The sequence below is a fragment of the Hyperolius riggenbachi genome, chromosome 3, assembly GCF_040937935.1.
Source record: "Hyperolius riggenbachi isolate aHypRig1 chromosome 3, aHypRig1.pri, whole genome shotgun sequence".
Lineage (NCBI taxonomy): Eukaryota > Metazoa > Chordata > Amphibia > Anura > Hyperoliidae > Hyperolius > Hyperolius riggenbachi.
Genome location: NC_090648.1, coordinates 297,900,917 through 297,921,795, shown reverse-complemented (window position 1 = coordinate 297,921,795; position 20,879 = coordinate 297,900,917). Strand labels below are relative to the sequence as shown.

Sequence of the window (20,879 nt, the reverse complement as noted above, 5' to 3'; positions counted from 1 at the left end):
CGCTGGTTTGATTGATCTGTGCTGGGTGGGCTCTGCAGCCCCCAGCACAGATCAGGGTGCAGGCAGGGAGATCAGATTGCCCCCCTTTTTTCCCCCCTATGGGGATGATGTGCTGGGGGGGTCTGATCTCTCCTGCCTGCTGTGGGTGGCGGGGGGGGCACCTCAAAGCCCCCCTCCGCGGCGAAATTCCCCCTCCCTCTCCTACCTGCTGCCTCCCCCTGGTGTTCCGGGCTGCACAGGACGCTATCCGTCCTGTGCAGCCAGTGACAGGATGTGGTCTGTCACATGGCGGCGATCCCCGGCCGCTGATTGGCCGGGGATCGCCGATCTGCCTTACGGCGCTGCTGCGCAGCAGCGCCGTACAAATGTAAACAAAGCGGATTATTTCCGCTTGTGTTTACATCTAGCCTGCGAGCCGCCATCGGCGGCCCGCAGGCTATTCACGGAGCCCCCCGCCGTGATTTGACAGGAAGCAGCCGCTCGTACGAGCGGCTGCTTCCTGATTAATTAGGCTGCAGCTGGCGACGCAGTACTGCGTCGCTGGTCCTGCAGCTGCCACTTTGCCGACGCACGTTATGAGTGTGCGGTCGGCAAGTGGTTAATGACAGTATGTTTGTTTAGTCTGAAGTTCCCCTTTAAATTATGATTGTGTTACTTGTACACAAATGTAATGATTAGAGGAGAATAAAAAGAATCAATTCACTTTCACTTAGATTTTTGGGCAAAGGGACATACATAACATAAATAATAAATAATGAATAAAATAACATCCACAGTTTTCGAGAATTTTTGGTTGGTCAGAACAACGTTGCGGTGTGGTGTAATAGTCGTTTTTAACGTAGCTTAAGGCACTGCAATACACTACCTATGCTACATTCAGTGTGACGGGTGCGTTGTGGTATGGTAACACACTGCATGAATTGCCTTAACAGTAAATGTGAAGCATACTTCTCCATGACTGTATGCTTCACTGTACCCGACAAAAAATGCGAATAACCTGCAACGCCTTTGTCCCAATACGTTGTGCTGTCACAGGGAACAAAACACAATGTCCACTCTGAACATGGTAACTGTCTGATATCACCGACAGTAAGGTGACATGGATGTGTGTGACATTGTAACACATTAGACTAATGACGTAGTGACACAAATGTCCGTGACACAGTATTTTTTTTAAAGGACACACTGATTGTCTGACATGACCGACAGTAACTCATAGTAAGATGACACAGGTGATGCTGTGTGGGGGTCAGTGACACTCAATCACTTATGCACAGTGACAGTGGGCTAGAATGGTGGCACAGCCAACCACACTACTCTGTATATGAGTGTTGTGTTGCTACAACACACACCATAATGCAACAAAAAATATCAGTACAGCAGTGTCAATGTCAGTCCAACAAATGACTTTTGTGGTCACGATGAGTTCTCAAAAGGACTATTTGGGGGTTACTAGCTAGCTGGTGCACTACAAGTAGCACAGTACCTAGGAAGCAGCTACACAGCACAATATCAAAAATAAAGCCTTTCTATTTTGTGGTCAGGATGAGTCCTCAAAAGGACTATTGGGGGTCCCTAGGTGGTGCACTACAATTAGCAAAGCACCTAGGAAGCAGCTACACAGCACAATATCACAATATCACAATGCAGCCTATCACTAGAGATGTCCCAAACAGTTCGCACGCGAACTTATTCGCGCGAACAACGTGGGTTCGCATTTGCATCAGAGCACGGACTTTATGTGAGTTCGACCCACCCCCTATACTACATCATTGGGCTAAACTTTGACCCTCTACATCACAGTCAGTAGACACATGGCAGCCAATCTGGCTGCACTCCCTACTGGAGCTCCCCCCCCCTTATATATGGCAGCAGCGTCGGCCATGTTCTCACTCTGTGTGTTGCTGTTTTAGTGAGAGAAGGGAGAGAGGTTGCTGCAGAGAGAGGGAAAGCCTAGTTAGTATCTTGTTAGGTTGCTCCTTGCTCATATTTGTTGCTAAAAAGCACCACCAAAACAGCTCTTTTGAGAGCTAATGTTCTTGTGATGTGTTTTTTTTTTTGTGTGTGCTGCCCACTGACACTGCATTTACAGCCCTGTCTGTGGCAGCTGGCCCTTGCTAATTGCTATACTGTGCCAGGCCCAGCACATTCAGTGCCTCTTGTGACTGCTGCACATTGTAGTATAATACCAGTCACTGCATACCTTTCACTGCACCTGTGTGACCACACGCTGTTTTATATTCCAGCAGTCAGTGCATCCATTTTCACTGCACCTGTGTGACTGCACATTGTTATACCAGCAGTCACTGCAACCTTTTCACTGCACCTGTGTGACTGCACATTGTTATACCAGCAGTCATTGCATACCTTTCACTGCATCTGTGTGACTGCACACTACATTAGTCCAGTCAGTGCATACCTTTCACTGCATCTGTGACTGCACATTGTATTATATCTGGCAGTCAGTGCATATCTTTCACTTGAATGGATGGCAGACTTGCCCTCCATAACAGATTCTGGTTAAAGGATTTCAAGTGTATTTGTCTAATCATTATACAGCAGGGCCTCGAAAGAGTCCTCCTGTATTGTTATTTTTCGTCACTACCTTCTTGAGTCGGGATTTGCGTGCCGTGCCTGCTGCCTTCCTTGGATGTGTGGTGGTAGCCGTTCCTGCTCCTCTGCCCACAGCAGTCAGGTGTCCATTAATTAAATCTTCGAGCAGAAGAAGCCAATGTCTGCCAGTCACCCCCTTGCCCGGCGTCTGACAACTGGCTTAACGGAACTGTTAGCCAGCTGGTGGACTCTGAGGCCTTCCGAAAATTTGTGGCGTTTGGGACACTGCTGTGGAAAATACCAGGCAGCAATTATTTTTCTAAAAAGGCGATACCCAAACAGTACCGTGATGTTGAAAGGCAAGTGGTGTCATCTTTGGCACACAGCGTTGGGTCAAGGGTCCATCTGACCACAGATGCCTGGTCTGCAAAGCACGGTCAGGACATGTACATTACTTATACAGCACATTGGGTCCTTGGATGTGTGATGGTCGCCGATTCTCAGGCTCCCACTCCGGACCGGAATTGAACCCTGATTCCCCGGCCATTACCCGTGGTGCCATGGTACTGAGAAAGTAATATGGAAAGTTTATCACACAGTTCAATGAATGGCAGACTTGCCCTCCATAACAGATTCTCGTTGAAGGAACTGAACAGACAGCAGAAAAAGTAATTTAAAAAAATAGATGTAAGCTTTAACAATGGTAGAGAAAGAACCATCGAAACTTGATAAGGCAGTCAGACATTAGCTGACATCAGTGAGGAAGCGCAATCTCACCATGGTGCGCACCAGTCCAGCACGGCCATCACTACACAAACAGCTGTTTGCGGTGCATTACACAGTGAGTTTGGTATGTCAGTGTGAAGCAGTACACTAATTACACTACCTGATTGATGTATACACACGCAAGATGTTTTAAAGCACTTTATGCTTCCAATTTAGGAATGCAATGTGATTTCTGCTTTTAGGGATTATAATTTATAACCCTGCTGTGCTTTAAATCCGTAATTTTCCCTGGCACTTTTGGAGTGTTTCCCACTCCGCCATGCCCCCCAGAATTAGTGTTTTTCGTTTTGAAAGTTCGCCTGCCCATTAAAGTCTATTGCGGTTCGCGATGTTCGCCAGTTCGCAACCTTTTTCGCAAGTTCACCAAAATCCGTGGGTTTCCGACATCTCTACCGATCACTAGTAGCCTATCGCTGTCCCTCTATCTGCAGCAGCAGCAACTCCTCTCTCTACTCTGACTACAGGCAGATTGTGCCTTTAATAGTGGGGAGTGGCCCAAGTAGTGATCCTGTCTGATTGGCCATCCTGTCCCATGTGAGTTCAGGGTAAAGGGCAGTGTCGGACTGGGAGGTGGAAAAGTTAAGGAAATCCACCTGCTGGCCAAGCAGCAGAAACCATGTGTTATCATTCCCAATATAAACCTGTATCAAGTCTTCACCGTGAGCAACAGCACATGATTACTGCTGCTTGGCCAGCAAGAGGATTTCCTCAGATTTAACACCTCCCAGTCCGACACTGATGAAGGGTCAAAAATGGCTCCATGGGAAAGTATGGGGAGGTCACAATCTGCCCATATAGTTCACCGGGAGCTACTCACCTGGCGGAAGGATCTGACATCTCTAACTTCATGTATTGCGTTGTGGTATTGTGGTATTGCACTCCGTCAGTCCTTACTGCAACGGCCACACTGTGAAGATCACATTGCTTTTGCATTGCAATTCGACGTTCTGTGTTGCAATGTGGCCGTTACCACATACCACAATGGCTCACTGCTAACCTAGCCTTAGAGCTAACATTTTTGCAACAATATTAGCAAAAGCAAAAAGTCAATTTTAACAATGAAATCTGGCTTGTCCCTAATGATTATCAATCCACATTTTTGCCACAGTCCTCATTTTCTTTGACAAGTCCCCCAGATCAGTGATGAGTGGAAGAATGAAATAAGGGTTGCACATTTAATAATTATAACAGTAACCACAAATCCTGCTTGCATACGCTTTTCTAATGAAGAGCATTGAACTTACAAGGTATTTACCTGTTATCATTCTCTTTAGTTACCATAGTGAAATAAATAATCAGAGATGTTGCAGTTTGGCATTTAATTGTCCTTGCACCATTGACCACAGTTTGTACATTTCTTACGCTATCGTAAGACATTAAAGCACAGAGAGTATATCTGTTCAATGGCAATCTGAGCAATTAAAACACAATGCCGGAAGAAAATCAGAATCTATACAATTACTTATAATTATCATTAATCATATATTTTTCACTATAAAACTTGGCATTATACTATAATTATTTAAGCATTGAAGACAGATGCACGATGTAATGTATCTCTACAGAATTCCCATCAGAATATATTAGCCCTCTTAACAACAGAGTCACATAGCCATCTGTTTTCCTATCTGTCCGCCAACATAAATATGGAAGCAGAAATATTATATATGTGTGCTATGTTTATGTCTTATTTACAGCAATAAACATGCAATAGGTAATTTTTACTTTCTTCTTTTATGTATGATGGTGATCATTACGTAATGAAAGAAACCTATATCAGTTAAAGGGAACCTAAACTGAGAGAGATATAGATGTTTCCTTTTAAACAATTCCATTTGCTTGGCAGTCCTGCTGATCTCTTTGGCTGCAGTAGTGGCTGAATCACACAACGCAAACAAGCAGGCAGCTAATCCAGTCTGACTTCAGTCAGAGCACCTGATATACATGCTTGATCAGGGGCTGTGGCTAAAAGTATTAGAGACATAGAGGATCAGCAGGAGAGTCATGCAAAGGGTATTATTTTAAAAGGAAAAATCCATATCCTTCTCAGTTTAGGTACCCTTTAAAGTTAGCTGTGATCATTGCTTCAAGCCAACAGCTTATTACCACCTGCATTTAACAAATCTGCCATTATATGCAACTTGAAATAACATACAGATGTACCACATTATGTTTCTGCTATGTCCTCTTTTCCATACCTGGTTTCTGGTGTCTGCTTTTGCCTACATGGGAGCTAGCATTTTGCTTGTTATATCAGCGCTTTCACAGCAACTTAATTAAATCCTACACCTACTTTTTTTTGCTTGCATGTACACTCATGTTATCCATAATGTAATTCCCTAAATCAAAACATGAGAATTTCCATTAATCAAAAAAGAGAGAGAAATTTAGCCAATTGAAGCTGCTGGTTAATTAACCAGCTACTAGCATATTTGATTGGCTCAATGTAACCAATTTAATTTCCATTCTGGTTAAGAAGACATTTGAAAGTTAGGGAGATTTTTGGATATCCGCTACATACTATCTATACACTGCATGAACTGACTTTCAGCACTGGTGAGCTAGACATCTTTCTATTCAGTATGCAATCTAATTTGAATAGATTTGTACTAGTGGGGGATTTGGTTTAACCCTCTCCAAACCTGTGTCGGACTATGTCAGACATTGGCATGTTCCAGAGCAGCACCAATGTTGGGCAAAGTCCAACACAGAAAAACATGGCTGCCGCTAAGGGCGCCATTGCCGGATCTAGTCTGGCACACTGTCAGCCCCTTTAGATTTACATGTCAGACTAAGTCTGACATTTTTATCATGAGCAGCCCCATGCTCCACCACCATGTATCACCTAGTATCAATATTATGGGGGTATATTTGGGTTTTTTGCCAGGCTTGTCATTGCCAGATCTAGTCCAGCATGGCATCAGGCTATGTGAGCCAAAGTGTTGGCCAAAGTAGTTACACTGACTCATGTGCAATGGGGCTGGGATACCATGTAGAAACTGGTGCCGCCACCACCCTCTGCTGGTGCCAGGTAAAGACTCTACAGCAGTGGCAGAGAAGAGCACACAGAGAGGAGGGCTTACAAAATGATTAAAAAATGGATTGGAAAAGGTTACATTTTAAAGAATGCCTCTACTAAAACACTATTATGAGCTTTGGGTATAAATGCTGTAATTCAGAGTTTATGCAAATGTTATGCTATTTATTCATTATTTGCTTTAAAATTTAAAGCAGGCCTCTACTAAAACCCTACGAACAGTCTAGAGCATGTATAGTGTAAGTAAGAGTTTAAGTAAATGCTCTGCATTTTTTGTGCTAATTTATGCTGCTTGAAATTAGTCTGGCCTAATCAAATTCTGCAGCTGCTGGTCTATTTCCAAACTACACATACTGTATTTATATAAAATTGGCATAATATTTACATCAACTCAGAATTCTCAAGCATCTTATTTGAGCATCCTAGTCATAAGCAAATGTCAAATGACTTGAATTTAAAGCATACCACAGCTGAAAAAAAAGATTGCTGTAGTGTGTGGGGGGTTAAAAGTACATACCATTATCTCCTCCTGTCCCCCTCCGTCTGCCGCCGTTAGTGTAATATTGATCCCGGGACCGGCGACTTGATTGAACCCCCACCCGGACATACGCAGTATGTCCTCCCCTCTTCACTTCTGGCCGGCGCATAGCGATCGGCTCAGAAGCACGCTGATCCCTCCGTCTACTCTGGGCTGCATGTGCGTTCCACTACACCAAGCGTCACATGATTAGCATGTGATGCTTGGTGTAGTGGAACGCACACGCAGCCCAGAGTAGATGGAGGGATCAGCGTGCTTCTCAGCCAATCGATATGCGCCGGCCAGAAGTCAAGAAGGGAGGACATACTGCGCACACAGGGCGCAGTATGTCTGGGTGGGGGGTCAATCAAGTCGCCGGTACTATCTCTTTAAAATGTGCCAGATAACCTTCTCCCATCCTTAGAGAATGAATTTAAATAACAAACAACAAAAACAGCTTCTGGCACTCCACTTGGAAAGCTCTCAAAAGTTGATTAAAACATAGACCAGGCATCCCCAACTCTCTGCTCTAGATACTCCAGAGATTAATGGTGTGAAACTTTGAGAAACAATCTGCAGTACAGTAGAGAGAGGATGTTGCCTGGTCTATGTTTTGATTGTTGATGGTTTTTGTTTCTTGAAAACTGTAAACAGTTAGTAATTAAAGGTATTACCTGAGTAAATATTTTTTTGGTTTGATGTTGGCAGATCTAGTTAAGTAGTATTACATGGTTGTGAAATAAATGTTTTGGCCTGTTTCCAGTCATAGTATTTACTTTCAACATATGACAAAGGCAATGTAGTAATTAAGCTTAATTTTGTAAATAAATCATTTTTTATAAGTTGTTTTCTAAAAAGTTGTCTAATTGTTTAGAACCATACCTATTTATTTTAAAGGCAGAGCTGATTAAAGCGGATCCGAGATGAAAAACTAACTATTACAAGTAACTTGTCTATATATCTTATCTAAAGTTTAGATAGTTTACACAGCATATCTAGCTGCAAAAGTTTATGATTATTTATTCCTGTGATACAATGAGGGCAGCCATGTTCTGTTTGTCACATTGTCACAGGCTAAGGGCTGGAGATGCTATCAGCTTTCCTGTCTGTACATTCAGTCCCCTCTCCTCCTCCCTTCTCCCCTCTGCCTCTGAAATCAATGGCTAGTAACACCTACCCCTCCTCCTGCCCAGACTAAGCTCCTGTAAGCCCTTGCTACTGTTTCAAAATGCCAAGGCTCTCTGAAAAGCTGTGGGCGAGGCTTGTTTAGTTCATAGGGAATTAGATTATTAAAACAAAACAAAAAGTATTTGCCTTGAGGAATTCCCTATAAACTATATGAAAGGAACACAATTATGCAATGAGTAAAAGCTTATCTTGGATGCACTTTAAAGATGATTTTTCTAGAAGAATTTCCCATATAGGTTCACAGAGAAGACCAATTTATCAGGTGATCATTTTGCACTTTTCGGTCAGGATCATGTGATCATCTTTCACGTTTGCCTCCTGTGTAGTCATGACCAGTCAATCAAAGAACTAGAGAGCAATAACGTGATATATCCATCATGTGCTTCTCCACAAATTTATCTTGCGGATTAAGTTCTTCAAGGAGAGCTGATCATTTCTAATGCTCTTTTAATGTGCTGATTTGTTACCTTGGAAATTAGGTCAGTCCTCTGCTACCCACTGTTTCCTGTGTTTGTGCGGATTTGTGTCCCTTCCCTCCCCTACAGTATTGCATGATCAGAGCCGAGGAGCTGGCTTCATTTGTCCTAGTCCTAGAGTATAAGGAAGCCGCAGGGAAATCAGAAAATCTTTTTTTAATTTTTATCATTGGCCGCAGTGAGACGGCCACTTCGCATTTTGCACGGCCAGAATCCAAAGTGGCACAAATACACAAATAATGTTATCACTTTGGTTGTGCAGTGTACCAAGCTTTCTTTATATGACTTTTTTTCTGCTAGAAGTGGAAAGGACTCAAATGTATCCATTCTGCAGATCATTTGGCATTTCTATAAATGTCTGATGACATGATGACAAAGTATCAGAAGACATTCTGTATTGTTGGAGGCTTTTATTGGCTACAGCTGAAATAAAATACATTTGTTTCTGTCTCATGTTGCTTTGAGAGCTTTGGTTTTGATGATACTTAATGGAGATCTGATCAAAGAGATGTCTTGAAACTACCATCTTTTTGTTTTTGAAAATGTTTGTTGCTTGGCTGTAAATGGAGGCTTCTGCCTTGATAAAGTTTTCACTTTGTATGGAATAGTTATGAAGACACATCTTCCTGAAAAGATTTTAAAGGAAAAAATTGTTTTCTCAACTACAGGAATGAAGGAAAAGTGATGAATTTATGTAACCAAAGTTTTCACTTTTTATTGGTGTAACATGTACTTCAGCAAAGACCTCTTGCTTCACACTAGCAGACTGTGTCCAGGTGACCAGAAGGAGTACATCTAATTAAGGTGCTGGCAAATTTGGGTGCAGGGTAAAGCCGAAAAATGACTCACCTTGTTCCTGCAACCGGCGGAATTAATTACTATTCACCCTCCAGGCCGATGTGGACTCTGGGGTTTAGCTGCCATTTATTGCTGGCAGACGAACTATGCTGTTTTATAGTAATTTGGTCTCTATCCAAATTACTGACTGAGCGCTGCTATAGCCGTAATTCACATTATGGCCTATGGCGGGCCCTGGTGCACCCAAATCAAAAGATAATAAAAAATGGTGACCAACAACTGTAGCCATAAAAAACAAGATTAAAGTAATCCATTTTTATTTAAAAATTGCAATGTTACGTGTTCTTCACGTTATGGACCAATTAGTCCTCGCACAGAATAACGACAAATGCTCTACTTAAACACCTGCAAATTTCTTCACTGGCTCCCGATCTGCCTCAGAATCAGCTTTCTTTGCTCCTCCAATGATCTCCTAACCACCCCACGCATCTCTCACTTCCATGCGCAACTACAGGATTTCACTAGAGCTGCCCCCATCCTGTGGAACTCTCTCCCACTGCCCATCAAGCTTGGCCCTCCTTCAACACCTCTAACCTATTGAGGACAATGGGCTTTACCCCCCCCCCCCCAAAGACCAGGCTATTTATGTTAAAAAAAGGCCACTGCAGCTTTAAGGCCAAGCTGCAGGGCCGCACAACACAGCATACCAGCGATTCCTCCCCCCTTTTCTCCCCACCAACAGAGCTCTCTGTTGGTGGGGTCTGATCGCCCCCCCCCCCCCCTCCAGTGTTTGTTTATTTGTTGTAAATATTGTGGGTTTTTTTTTAAATAAATGTGCTTTTTTCCCCCTCTCTTTTACCTCCCTCCCACCCCACAGCCAGCCAATAACGGCGATCGGCTGTCATAGGCTTCTGCCTATGAGAGCCGATCGCATCTAGTGTCCCATGGGGACAGCCGTGTCACACGGCTGTCCCCAGTACAGCGCTGCTGCAGATCGCAGCGCTGTACAATGTAATTAGACGGCAATTCCGCCGTCTAACAGTCTCCTGAGCGGCAACTGCCACTCGGAGACTGAAGGCGGAGCTCTGCTCCGGCCAGTAACAAGAGATGCGCGCGCAGCGTGCGCGCAATCTCCTGCACTGCAAGCCCCAAGGACTTTACGCCAAGCTGGTCCTGGGGCTGCCGCCGCGCCCACGCCCATCAGCGTGACGCGGTCGGCAAGCGGTTAAAGAAGCCCTCAAAACTCACCTCTTCAACAAGATCTACCCCACCCCGCTGATGCCCTAACTCTCTGCTGGGAGCCTCTCAATGCAGCCCCCTCCTACCTTGTCACTACCCCCTCCCTTTAGATTGTAAGCCTTTGTTAGGGTCCTTCCAATTTATGTATCATACTTGATTGTTCACTCTACCCACAGAATAACGTGGACTTGAATTATTGGGGCTACTACTCCAGTATATGAACTGGCATTGTGTATCTTATTGCTTATTACTTGTATTGTGTTGTCTGTCACCCCTATTATCATTGTCTGTAACCTTTTTCTTGTACTGCGCTGCATAATATGATGTGGCCACTATATACATCCAATAAATAATATTTTTTAGCTTCTTCAATGTCAGTTAAGCCAACATGAACTGTCAATGGCTTAGCTGGAATTGAGTCATCCAATCAGAGGCTTTATTTTGCTCTGAAGGTCCACTCCTAGATTATAGAACGTAATGAAAGCGCAATTATGGGAGGTGCAAATCATGTGGCCAGATCTATGGGGACTGCTGCTCTTATTGTGATCGCCTCTGGAATATTTTATTTTTGATTTTTTGATTTAGGAGAACTGATTTTCTAATATTTGAGGTGAATCTAGCTTTGACCCAAAACTGGGGAGTGATATTAAAGGTTCTGTCTCCTTACCCTATCATTCCCTTCTTATACCATGTCCTACTGTATTACAGCAACGTACACCGTAGTTTGTGCAGCATATTAGTTATTGAAAGCTCTGTAATTTTCATTGCTTGTGTTACTGTTATTTGTTGTACTTAATCAATTACCATAGAACTTGTATCAGAAACTCAAGAGTGCAGACCAAGAATCTGCTGGCCATTCTAGTTCACATTCAGTTAAGCCATTCTTTTGCTTAGCATTAGGATTTTTTAGTATGTAGGATCTAATAACGGGAATAATCATCATAAAAAGGCAAAGCTATATGTTATGATCCCTAATTGGTTTGTGCATATACTAGTACTTTTTAACTGTGCTTTTTTTTATTTCTTCAAACACATTAAAAAAAATCACCATAGTTTCAAAATTCACATGGCAACCGTGTTATACATGCTTAACAGTACATCAGGAAGGTGTGAAAATGTAGCATATGGCTTTCTCATTACATGTCAAATCAGGGCATGTTTTCTTTCTTATGTAACTAGTCCTATTTATTTTAACTTAAGCCATTCCTTGTCTTCTACTCCTTGTGCACTGCCTATGTATTTTACCCACTAACCTCTTAATTCTTTCTGTTTAGCCATTTGTGTGGTTTGTATCCTTTCCAATATTAGCCATATGGCAGCAGCATACTGTCAAATTTAATGACATCCCAGGGGATTTCTTCATTTTTCTGAAGACATTTTGAATATGCTTGAAAAGCTGGCAACGGGTTTTATTTTAATAGCTTCATTTTGTTAAAGACTGTAAACTCTTGCCAGTCTATCATTATCCAGAGCCATCAAAACACATTATGTGATTACGATTTATTTAATATGAAGACTTCCGAAAAGATCCATTGATGTGTGTATATGTAGAATGTGGTACCCCATAAGAGGATGAATTTGCTAACTGCAGTATAATATGTTACACAGTACCTGTCAAGGAGAACCAGAACCACCAACATATTTTGAAGGGCCTAAAGGAGCCAAAATCCCCCACACTTAGAAGACTGAATTGCATTTAGCCTAGCTATATTTTAAAGCACTGTAATAGCCCTGATTCACTAGAATATAAATTATTTACTATAAACTCTGTATTTCAATTAGCAGCCAACTTTCAAGAAATTAAACTAATAAAGAATTAGAAGGCATTTCCTTAACCAGATTGGATACATTTTCCAAAGTTAGTTGCCTATCTACTCCCTGTCCCTTGTACAAGATAAACAATTATTTATTAGTAAGGTCAGAATAACTTTTTCCCCCAAATAGTATTAGCCATGTGACATGTAAACATCTTTTCAAACCCAAGTTTAACGAGGACCTAATATTTCCTTCTGTGCATATGTATATCTGTAAAAGACAAGCAAACAACAACATTTTAGCCTATCACATTGTTAGATTGTTAGGGTTGTTGTTGTAGATGATGGCAGTTGATGCTGTCTAGGTTTTTTCATGTCTGCCAGTAGTAAAGATGATGACATGCAGGCTCATTATGGATCGAACATCATGAACAAATTACATGGCAAATATCAATCATTTCTTGATCTTTCTTTTATTTTTTAACTTCTTACTTTGCAATGTATTGATTTATATCCCCCCCTCTCCACATACACACACACACACACACACACACACACGCACACTATTAAAGTTCATCGGTAAACTGCTGCTAGTTGACAATCCTCCTTGTAGAAGCATACAGGCAGATGCTACAGGATTATATCTTTCCTCCTATACAGCTGTCCACTACCCTCTCCTGTGTGGTACTATAATTCCTTTTCTTGCATTTCGTGCTGCTGAGTCAGACCACCTTTGTGGGAGTCCTTAAGTGAGTCAGAGAAAGTAAAGCCATACTTGCCCACTTCCTATTGCAGTTATATGAACTAAATATGATGAGATCGGCTAGATGACACTCCTTTGGCCTGCTTATTCAAATGCTATGTAAGCAGTAGTAAGGGTCAGTGTGCCTGGGTACAGCAGATTTCGTGGGATCTAATCAAACAATTATTAACTTTTGATTTCATTTCAGCATGGTCACATTAAAACCTGTACTGTCTCCTATGAAGCTGGAGTTACACTTCAAATCATCCAGGATACTGGAATGCCATCAACATGCCAGCAGGCACAAACTGCGGACAACATTACTGCATGGATTGGTCTTTATAATTCAAATAATTGAAATTGGAAACCACAATATCTACATCGGTGATGCAGAGAAGCACATGCTCTTGCATGTAACACATTCGGTGACCTTTTAAACTGCACAGAAGTAACTGTTTCCTTATGGCTGCTACAATCACTGCATTGTCATTTCAGATCTTTTACAACATCTAACCAAGTTAAGTATTTAATTAAAGAGGACCCCTGCAGATATATACACACAGAAAGCAAGCAATTTACGACTGATGGTACCAATTTCAAATGATGACACTTATAAATAACATAGTGACATACAAGGGAAGCTAAATGTTTTACATCTGATCTCTCCTACTGCCTTTGAGCTTACGTTGGTGCTGTTTGTGCCAGTTACAGAACACATTTTAAACAAAAGCATTTCTGTATGGATTTCATTACTTTTGTGAACTGTTAAACAAAAGCTTTTAAGTTTTATACCAGCTTGTAAAGTCTAGCTTTTCTTTGAAAGATCCAGGTTTTCTTTGAAAAATATTGAAACTATACAATATATGTATGTGTATTATTAAAGTATGCATGTGAACAGTAGTGCATTCATTAGCCAATTATGCTCTAAATTAAATCTTTTTTCTGCAGTTTTGAGTTGACAATATCATGTTTTTGTGCTTTCATGAATATTTTTACATTGGGTATCTGCTGCCAGGGCATGGAGTTGTCCATGGTGATCGGTAGCAGTTTTTCCTTATGTCCGTGTAAAACCAGATATATCCCCTGATCTGCTGGTGTACAGACCTGATCTACTGGTGTACAGCGCATCTACAACTTATTCTAGCCACAGAGCCATATTACAGGGTAATGATTTATTAAAACACTCATTGTCATACCTTGGCCCATATGTAAGTCACTTTTTCTCCTGAGTTTTCTCCATGATCATATTTTCCCGGGGGGGGGGGGGGGGGGGGGAGGGGGTGTGGCTTCATGCAGTACGGAGCCGCCCATCATTGGGAGCACACAGGTTCCCAAAGCCTCCCATGATGGCAGATTGAAAGGAGGGTGCCAGCTCTGGAACGCGGGGACTGTGAGAGGAATGGGGAAGCTCCATGGGACCCAGAGCCTTCCCTCTTCATAGGTTAGTATCTGCTTTTTTTTTTTTCAACTTCATATTTGCTTTAAGTAAGCAACTGTGGTTTCCCATACTGTGTCACCCCTGAATATGCAAATTATCTTTTTATGCCCCCATAACTTATACATTTTACAGAGCCACATCAACCCAACATGCAGACAGCCTGTTTCCGACTTTTTGGTCCTCATGAGTGCATGGCTTGAATTGTTATGGTTTTATATGGGATAGGGCTTGGACTAGTACTACAGAATACCCAGATAGATCATGGTAACCAAGAACCACTAGGAAAATATAGTGGGCTAAAAGAGACCGACTGAAAAGTGTTTTCTCACCAAGTGATCTTGCAGTCCTGGACACTATTTATTTCATTTTGTCTGCTGCTAGTTGGCTATTTGCTTGAGCCATTTTGAACTAAAGCAAGGATTGTTAAGAGAATGGTCAATTACCATTAGTGTGATTGTAGACCCAGATCCTCAGGGAGAAACTTTTTCTGTTTCAAAATTTTTATTGAAGGTTTTCATTATAAAATGTACAACACCAGTTAGGGATCAACGTTCACCCAGAACTGGACCACATGACAATAAGAACGAAAAAAGAGAAATGCATAACATTTACACAAGGCTAATGTTGTCATGAAGAACAGTTTCAACAGTAGAGTGGATACGCCTAGGGCGTAACCATAAAATAACCAATAGGGAGACACGACCCAGGGTGGCCGGAATCCCCACAGAGTGTGAGACCGGTAGTCCCTTGCCCATTATTCACCCAACCCCTTCACTCCCCCCCCCCAGATCCCACCCCCACCCCCCCGGATCCCACCCCCACCCCCTTAAGCTACCCTCCCAAAACCCATTCCCGTCCCCTCCACCATAATAGGGTGGAGAAGAGGGGAGAGACAAAGAAGAAGAAGAAAGGAAAGAAGAAAGAAATGAGGAAAGCTAAAGGAAAGAGGAAGAATAAAGTGGAGCTAGACGTGAGATCAAATACCACCCACCCCTGGAGTTGGGAGACCATCATTCTCCCAAATAATAATAACCTCTCCCTATTATGACCAAATAATCTTTCCATGGTTGCCAAATCTTGTCAACCTTGGGTAACTTGTCGAGAAGAATACCTGCTAGCTTTTCCTGGATCATAAAGTTGGTTAGTCTGTTTTTAACTTCCTCAAAGGGAACTAATTGTTGCTTCCAGGCTCTGGCAATTGTTTGTTTTGCGGCAATGAAGATAAAATGCACCAAAGCCCTTTGATGTTTGGAGAGGGAGTCTATGCGGAAATGTAGTAGGGCAGACCAAGGGTCTTTCTGCAAAGAGATATGAAAAACTGCTTGTATTAGTTTATAGACCTTGGTCCAAAAACGGGTTATCATGGGACATCTCCAAAAGGTATGTAGCAAGTCACCTTTAACAGTACAACCCCGAAAACAATTGCCAGAATGAGCCAATCTAGCTGGCACCCAATACCATCTCATTAGAACTTTTAAGGAAGATTCAATAAGGTTAATGTTGATAGATATATGGTTAATAGTGTCCCAAGACATCCTCCAATCCTCTATAGGTTTAGTACACCGTAGATCCTGTTCCCATTTCTTAACATATGTGTGAACAAAACCATCTGGAGGGCTATTTAGGACAGAATAAAAGGTGCTAATTAGGCTGCGGCCTCCTGGATTCTGTATGCACGCTCTTTCAAAGCAGGAGAGATTAATATCCTGATCTTGATGATTTACTAGTAAGGAATTAATCCAGTACTTCAACTGGAGGTATCTAAAATACTCAGAATTCGGGATCTGATATAGTTCTTGGAGATCAGACCAAGAAATAATCGTAGAGTTTTTAACCAAGTCCCGGACCAGGAGCACATTTCTAGAGGACCACCAGCGGAAAGCAGCCAGGTTTTCATAGGCCGGGGTAAAAAGCGGGTTTTCCAATATGGGTAGTAGAGGCAGAGTGGGGGATAAGAGGCCTTGAGAGTACTTGAAGGAATCCCACACAGAGAGCAAATGTTTAAAGACTTTACCCAAGGAAGAGGGTCTAGACCTAGGAGGAAGCCATATAGGGCATTGAACTGATTGCGGAGCAGCAGCAACAGTTTCAAAAAGAGACCAAAGTGGCATTTTTGGGCCTCTATAAAGGCCTGCTAGGGGAGTGATTTGAGCCGCTTGATAGTACTTAATAATGTTTGGGAATCCCAGGCCCCCTTGATTCTTGTGTATAAAAAGAGTAGGTTTAGCAATCCTGGGCCTAGAAGCCCCCCAAATGAAATTCATCAGTTTAGTTTGTAAGAGCCTTAAGAAATGTGGGGGAACCCTAACTGGAAGAAGTCAAAATAAATAAAGGATTTTAGGCAAAATAGTCATTTTTACGGAATGGATTCTCCCAAGCCAGGACAGCTGTAAGGGGAACCAGCGGGTTATTAAAGTGGTAATTTGCTTAGAGATGGTAGTAATTAGCTTGAAAAAGGGATTCATAATTTGGAGTCAGACGTATCCCTAGATACTCCAAATGTGCTGTAGCTATCTTAAATGGGCAATCTTTTATTAAGGAGGACCAGGAGTTGCTATCCATTGAAATATTCATAAGAACAGATTTATGAGGGTTAATGGTCAGACCAGACACCTGTGAAATTTTTTTAAAATATTGTCATTAGGTGTGAAATTGAAGATTGGAGATCTGTGACAAATAACAACATGTCATCAGCAAAGAGATTAATCTTGTGCTGAATACCTGTCAATTCAAAACCTTTTACCTCCGCTGCATCTCTGATTACCTGTGCCAATGGTTCTAAGGCGAGGATGAACAAGATAGGAGAGAGGGGTAACCCTGCCTTGTCCCCCTTTCGATGCGGAAAATGTCTGAGGAATAGCTAGCATATTGTACTTAAGCTGAGGGCGAGGAGTAGAGAGCTTGTATCCATTTAATGAATGGAGAGCCGAATCCCCAGCGTTGCAATGCAAATTGTAAATAATCCCACGAAAGGGTACCAAAGGCCTTGTATATATCAAGGCTAAGACATACTCCTGGGATCCCTCTGGCTTTCAAACATTCAAAAACTTGGATAGCGCGAAAAACTGCATCAGTGCCCTGTCTGCCAGGGACAAAGCCCACTTGGTCCCTATGTATCAAATTCTCGAGAAAAGCGTTCAGCCTAGTGGCCAAAATTTTGCTCCATAATTTCACATCGACATTTAAGAGAGATATAGGTCGAAAATTAGTAACATCGATTGAGTCTGAATCTGATTTGGGCAACATAGCAATATCTGCTAAAAGAGAGGATGAGGAGGGAATATTACCCTCTCTATATTCATTAAAAGTCTGTCTCAGTAGTGGGGCTACAGTAGGCGCACATTTTTTATAAAATAAGGGTGAGAACCCGTCTGGGCCAGGGGTCTTGGTTGATTTTAAAGATTTTATTGCTACTAGGACCTCTTCAGTACTGGTATCAGAAGATACATTTTCAGTTGCATCTGGGGGTGGGCAGGGAAGTTGTATAGGGGCAAAAAAGGCTTCCAGGCTGGAGGGGTCTGGCCGACTGTCAGCTTTATATAAGTTTTTAAGGAATTCTTGAAAAAGAAAGACTATTTTATGAGGGTCAGCTGTGGGCAAACGAGAAGGGCTACAAACCCGTAGGGTTGGAGGTTTATAACTACAATTCTTCAGTTTGTTTGCTAGGAGCATATGTGGTTTGTTGGCCCAGCGATAATATCTATTTTTCTGCCATCTTAGCTGTTTTTTCACATTTTCGCTAAGCAAAGTATCTAATTGTGTGCGAAGATTGTCTCTTGCTAACTTTAATGGCGCAGATGGGGCCGCTTTCCAGTTACGTTCAGCCTCCTCTAGCTGGGTCATCAGATCAGAAATAGCTTGAGTTTTTAATTTTTTCATATGCGTGGCAACGCTAATAATGCCCCCCTGACTGTAACTTTTAGGGCTTCCCATAGGGTGATTGCTGAGCTTACTGAGCCTTCATTATGGTCTAGATAATCAGAGATGCAGTTTTGGATTTTAGAGAGACACTCTGGGCGGGACAATAAGGAGTCATTAAGTCTCCATTTAAACGAGCGACCTCTAGGGATTAATGAAGAGAGTTGTATTTGTACAGGGTCATGGTCTGACCATGGGACTGTGAGAATTTTAGCTGACTGAACGTTCATGATAAATGATGAGTGTATAAAAAAATGATCAATTCTGCAAAAGCTTCCATGTGGGTTTGAATAGAAGGTAAAATCCTTTGCACTAGGGTTCAACTCGCGCCAAGAATCTATTAGATCCCGGTTGGAAAATAGCTGCCTGACTGTTTGTGAGGTGGAGGAGGAAAAGTGCTGGGAAGCTGTTGCAGAATTAGGACCTGCGGCCCTGTCTAGATCCGTATTTAACCACTTAAGCTCTCAGTCGTTTTCACTTTATGCATCCGAGCAATGTTCACCTCCCATTCATTAGCCTATAACTTTATCACTACTTATCACAATGAACTGATCTATATCTTAGGAAAAAGAACCGAGAGCCCAATATAGTGTAGTAAGTCAAGGCAATTTAGTGGAATGAGACGGAGTAAAATATATATACTCACAAACCAGGGTTACCTCCAGGCAACCACTGTATAGGCAGGTGAGGAGATTGACCTGTCCTCACTCAGGAATAAGAAGTCGCTCTCTGTAGACGTGAAAAAAGGGGGTATCCCCCTCCACCAAGGGTGGATATACAATGTATTGTAGACTGAACAGAGGCGCCAAAAGAATAAGAACAATGTTTAAAAAGTTTAAAATTGCTTAGGAGGCAGTGGTGGACTTACCTCCTTCAAGCAGACACAAGAAAGCTGTGTAGTTTCAACAATGATACATTTAATGGTACACTCCGGGGGTTTAATAGTGTATTAAGCCCCCGGAGTGTACCATTAAATGTATCATTGTTGAAACTACACAGCTTTCTTGTGTCTGCTTGAAGGAGGTAAGACCACCACTGCCTCCTAAGCAATTTTAAACTTTTTAAACATTGTTCTTATTCTTTTGGCGCCTTTGTTCAGTCTACAATGATCTATATCTTGTTTTTTCCGCCACCACTTAGGCTTTCTTTGGGGGGTGCATTTTGCTAAGAGCTACCTTACTGTAAATGCATTTTAACAGTAAGAATAAGAAAAAAATGAAAAAATTCATTATTTGTCAGTTTTCAGCCATTATAGTTTTAAAATAATACATGCCTCCATAATTAAAACCCACGTATTGTATTTGCCCATTTGTCACGGTTATTTCACCGTTTAAATTATGTCCCTATCACAATGTATTGCGACAATATTTTATTTGGAAATAAAAGAGCATTTTTTCTGTTTTGCATCCATCACTATTTACAAGCTTATTAAAAAAAATAGAGAGAAATATTTCATCTTTGCATAGATATTTAAAAATTTTAGACCCTTAGGTAAATATTTATGTGTTGTTTTTTTATAGTAATGTTTTTTTTTTTTTTTTATTAAACATTTTATGTGGGCATTTTTGGGAGGGTGGGATATAAATAGTGTTTTATTTGGGGAATATTTGTGTATTGTAAAGTTTTTTTACTTTTACTTGTAGTTTTACTTTTTGGCCACAAGATGGCAATCTTTAGGTTGTTTACATGACATAGTTACATAGTTACATAGTTATTTTGGCTGAAAAAAGACATACGTCCATCGAGTTCAACCAGTACAAAGTACAACTCCAGCCCGTCCCCCACATACCCCTGTTGATCCAGAGGAAGGCGAAAAAAACCCCACCAGGCATGGTCCAATTAGCCCCAAATGGGAAAAATTCCTTCCTGACTCCAGATGGCAATCAGATAAAATCCCTGGATCAACATCATTAGGCATAACCTAGTAATTGTAGCCATGGATGTCTTTCAACGCAAGGAAAGCATCTAAGCCCCCTTTAAATGCAGGTATAGAGTTTGCCATAACGACTTCATGTGGCAATGCATTCCACATCTTAACCACTCTTACTGTAAAGAACCCTTTCCTAAATAAATGGCTAAAACGTTTTTCCTCCATGCGCAGCTCATGTCCTCTAGTCCTTTGAGAAGGCCTAGGGACAAAAAGCTCATCCGCCAAGCTATTATATTGCCCTCTAATGTATTTATACATGTTAATTAGATCTCCTCTAAGGCGTCTTTTCTCTAGACTAAATAAACCCAGTTTATCTAACCTTTCTTGGTAAGCGAGACCTTCCATCCCACGTATCAATTTTGTAGCTCGTCTCTGCACCTGCTCTAAAACTGCAATATCTTTTTTGTAATGTGGTGCCCAGAACTGAATTCCATATTCCACATGTGGCCTTACTAGAGAGTTAAACAGGGGCAATATTATGCTAGCATCTCGAGTTTTTATTT

At 41.8% G+C, this 20,879-nt stretch overlaps 1 long non-coding RNA gene across 1 annotated transcript in view; it reads left to right on the top strand.

Moving 5' to 3' along the window:
- Positions 1-13,879, top strand: part of LOC137561440 (uncharacterized) — a 43,604-nt gene extending 29,725 nt beyond the window's left edge. Inside the window, exon 3 of the long non-coding RNA XR_011030013.1 lies at positions 13,299-13,879. This is a non-coding gene — a long non-coding RNA (uncharacterized lncRNA). The remainder of the gene's footprint in view (positions 1-13,298) is intronic.
- Positions 13,880-20,879: the final 7,000 nt, after the last annotated feature.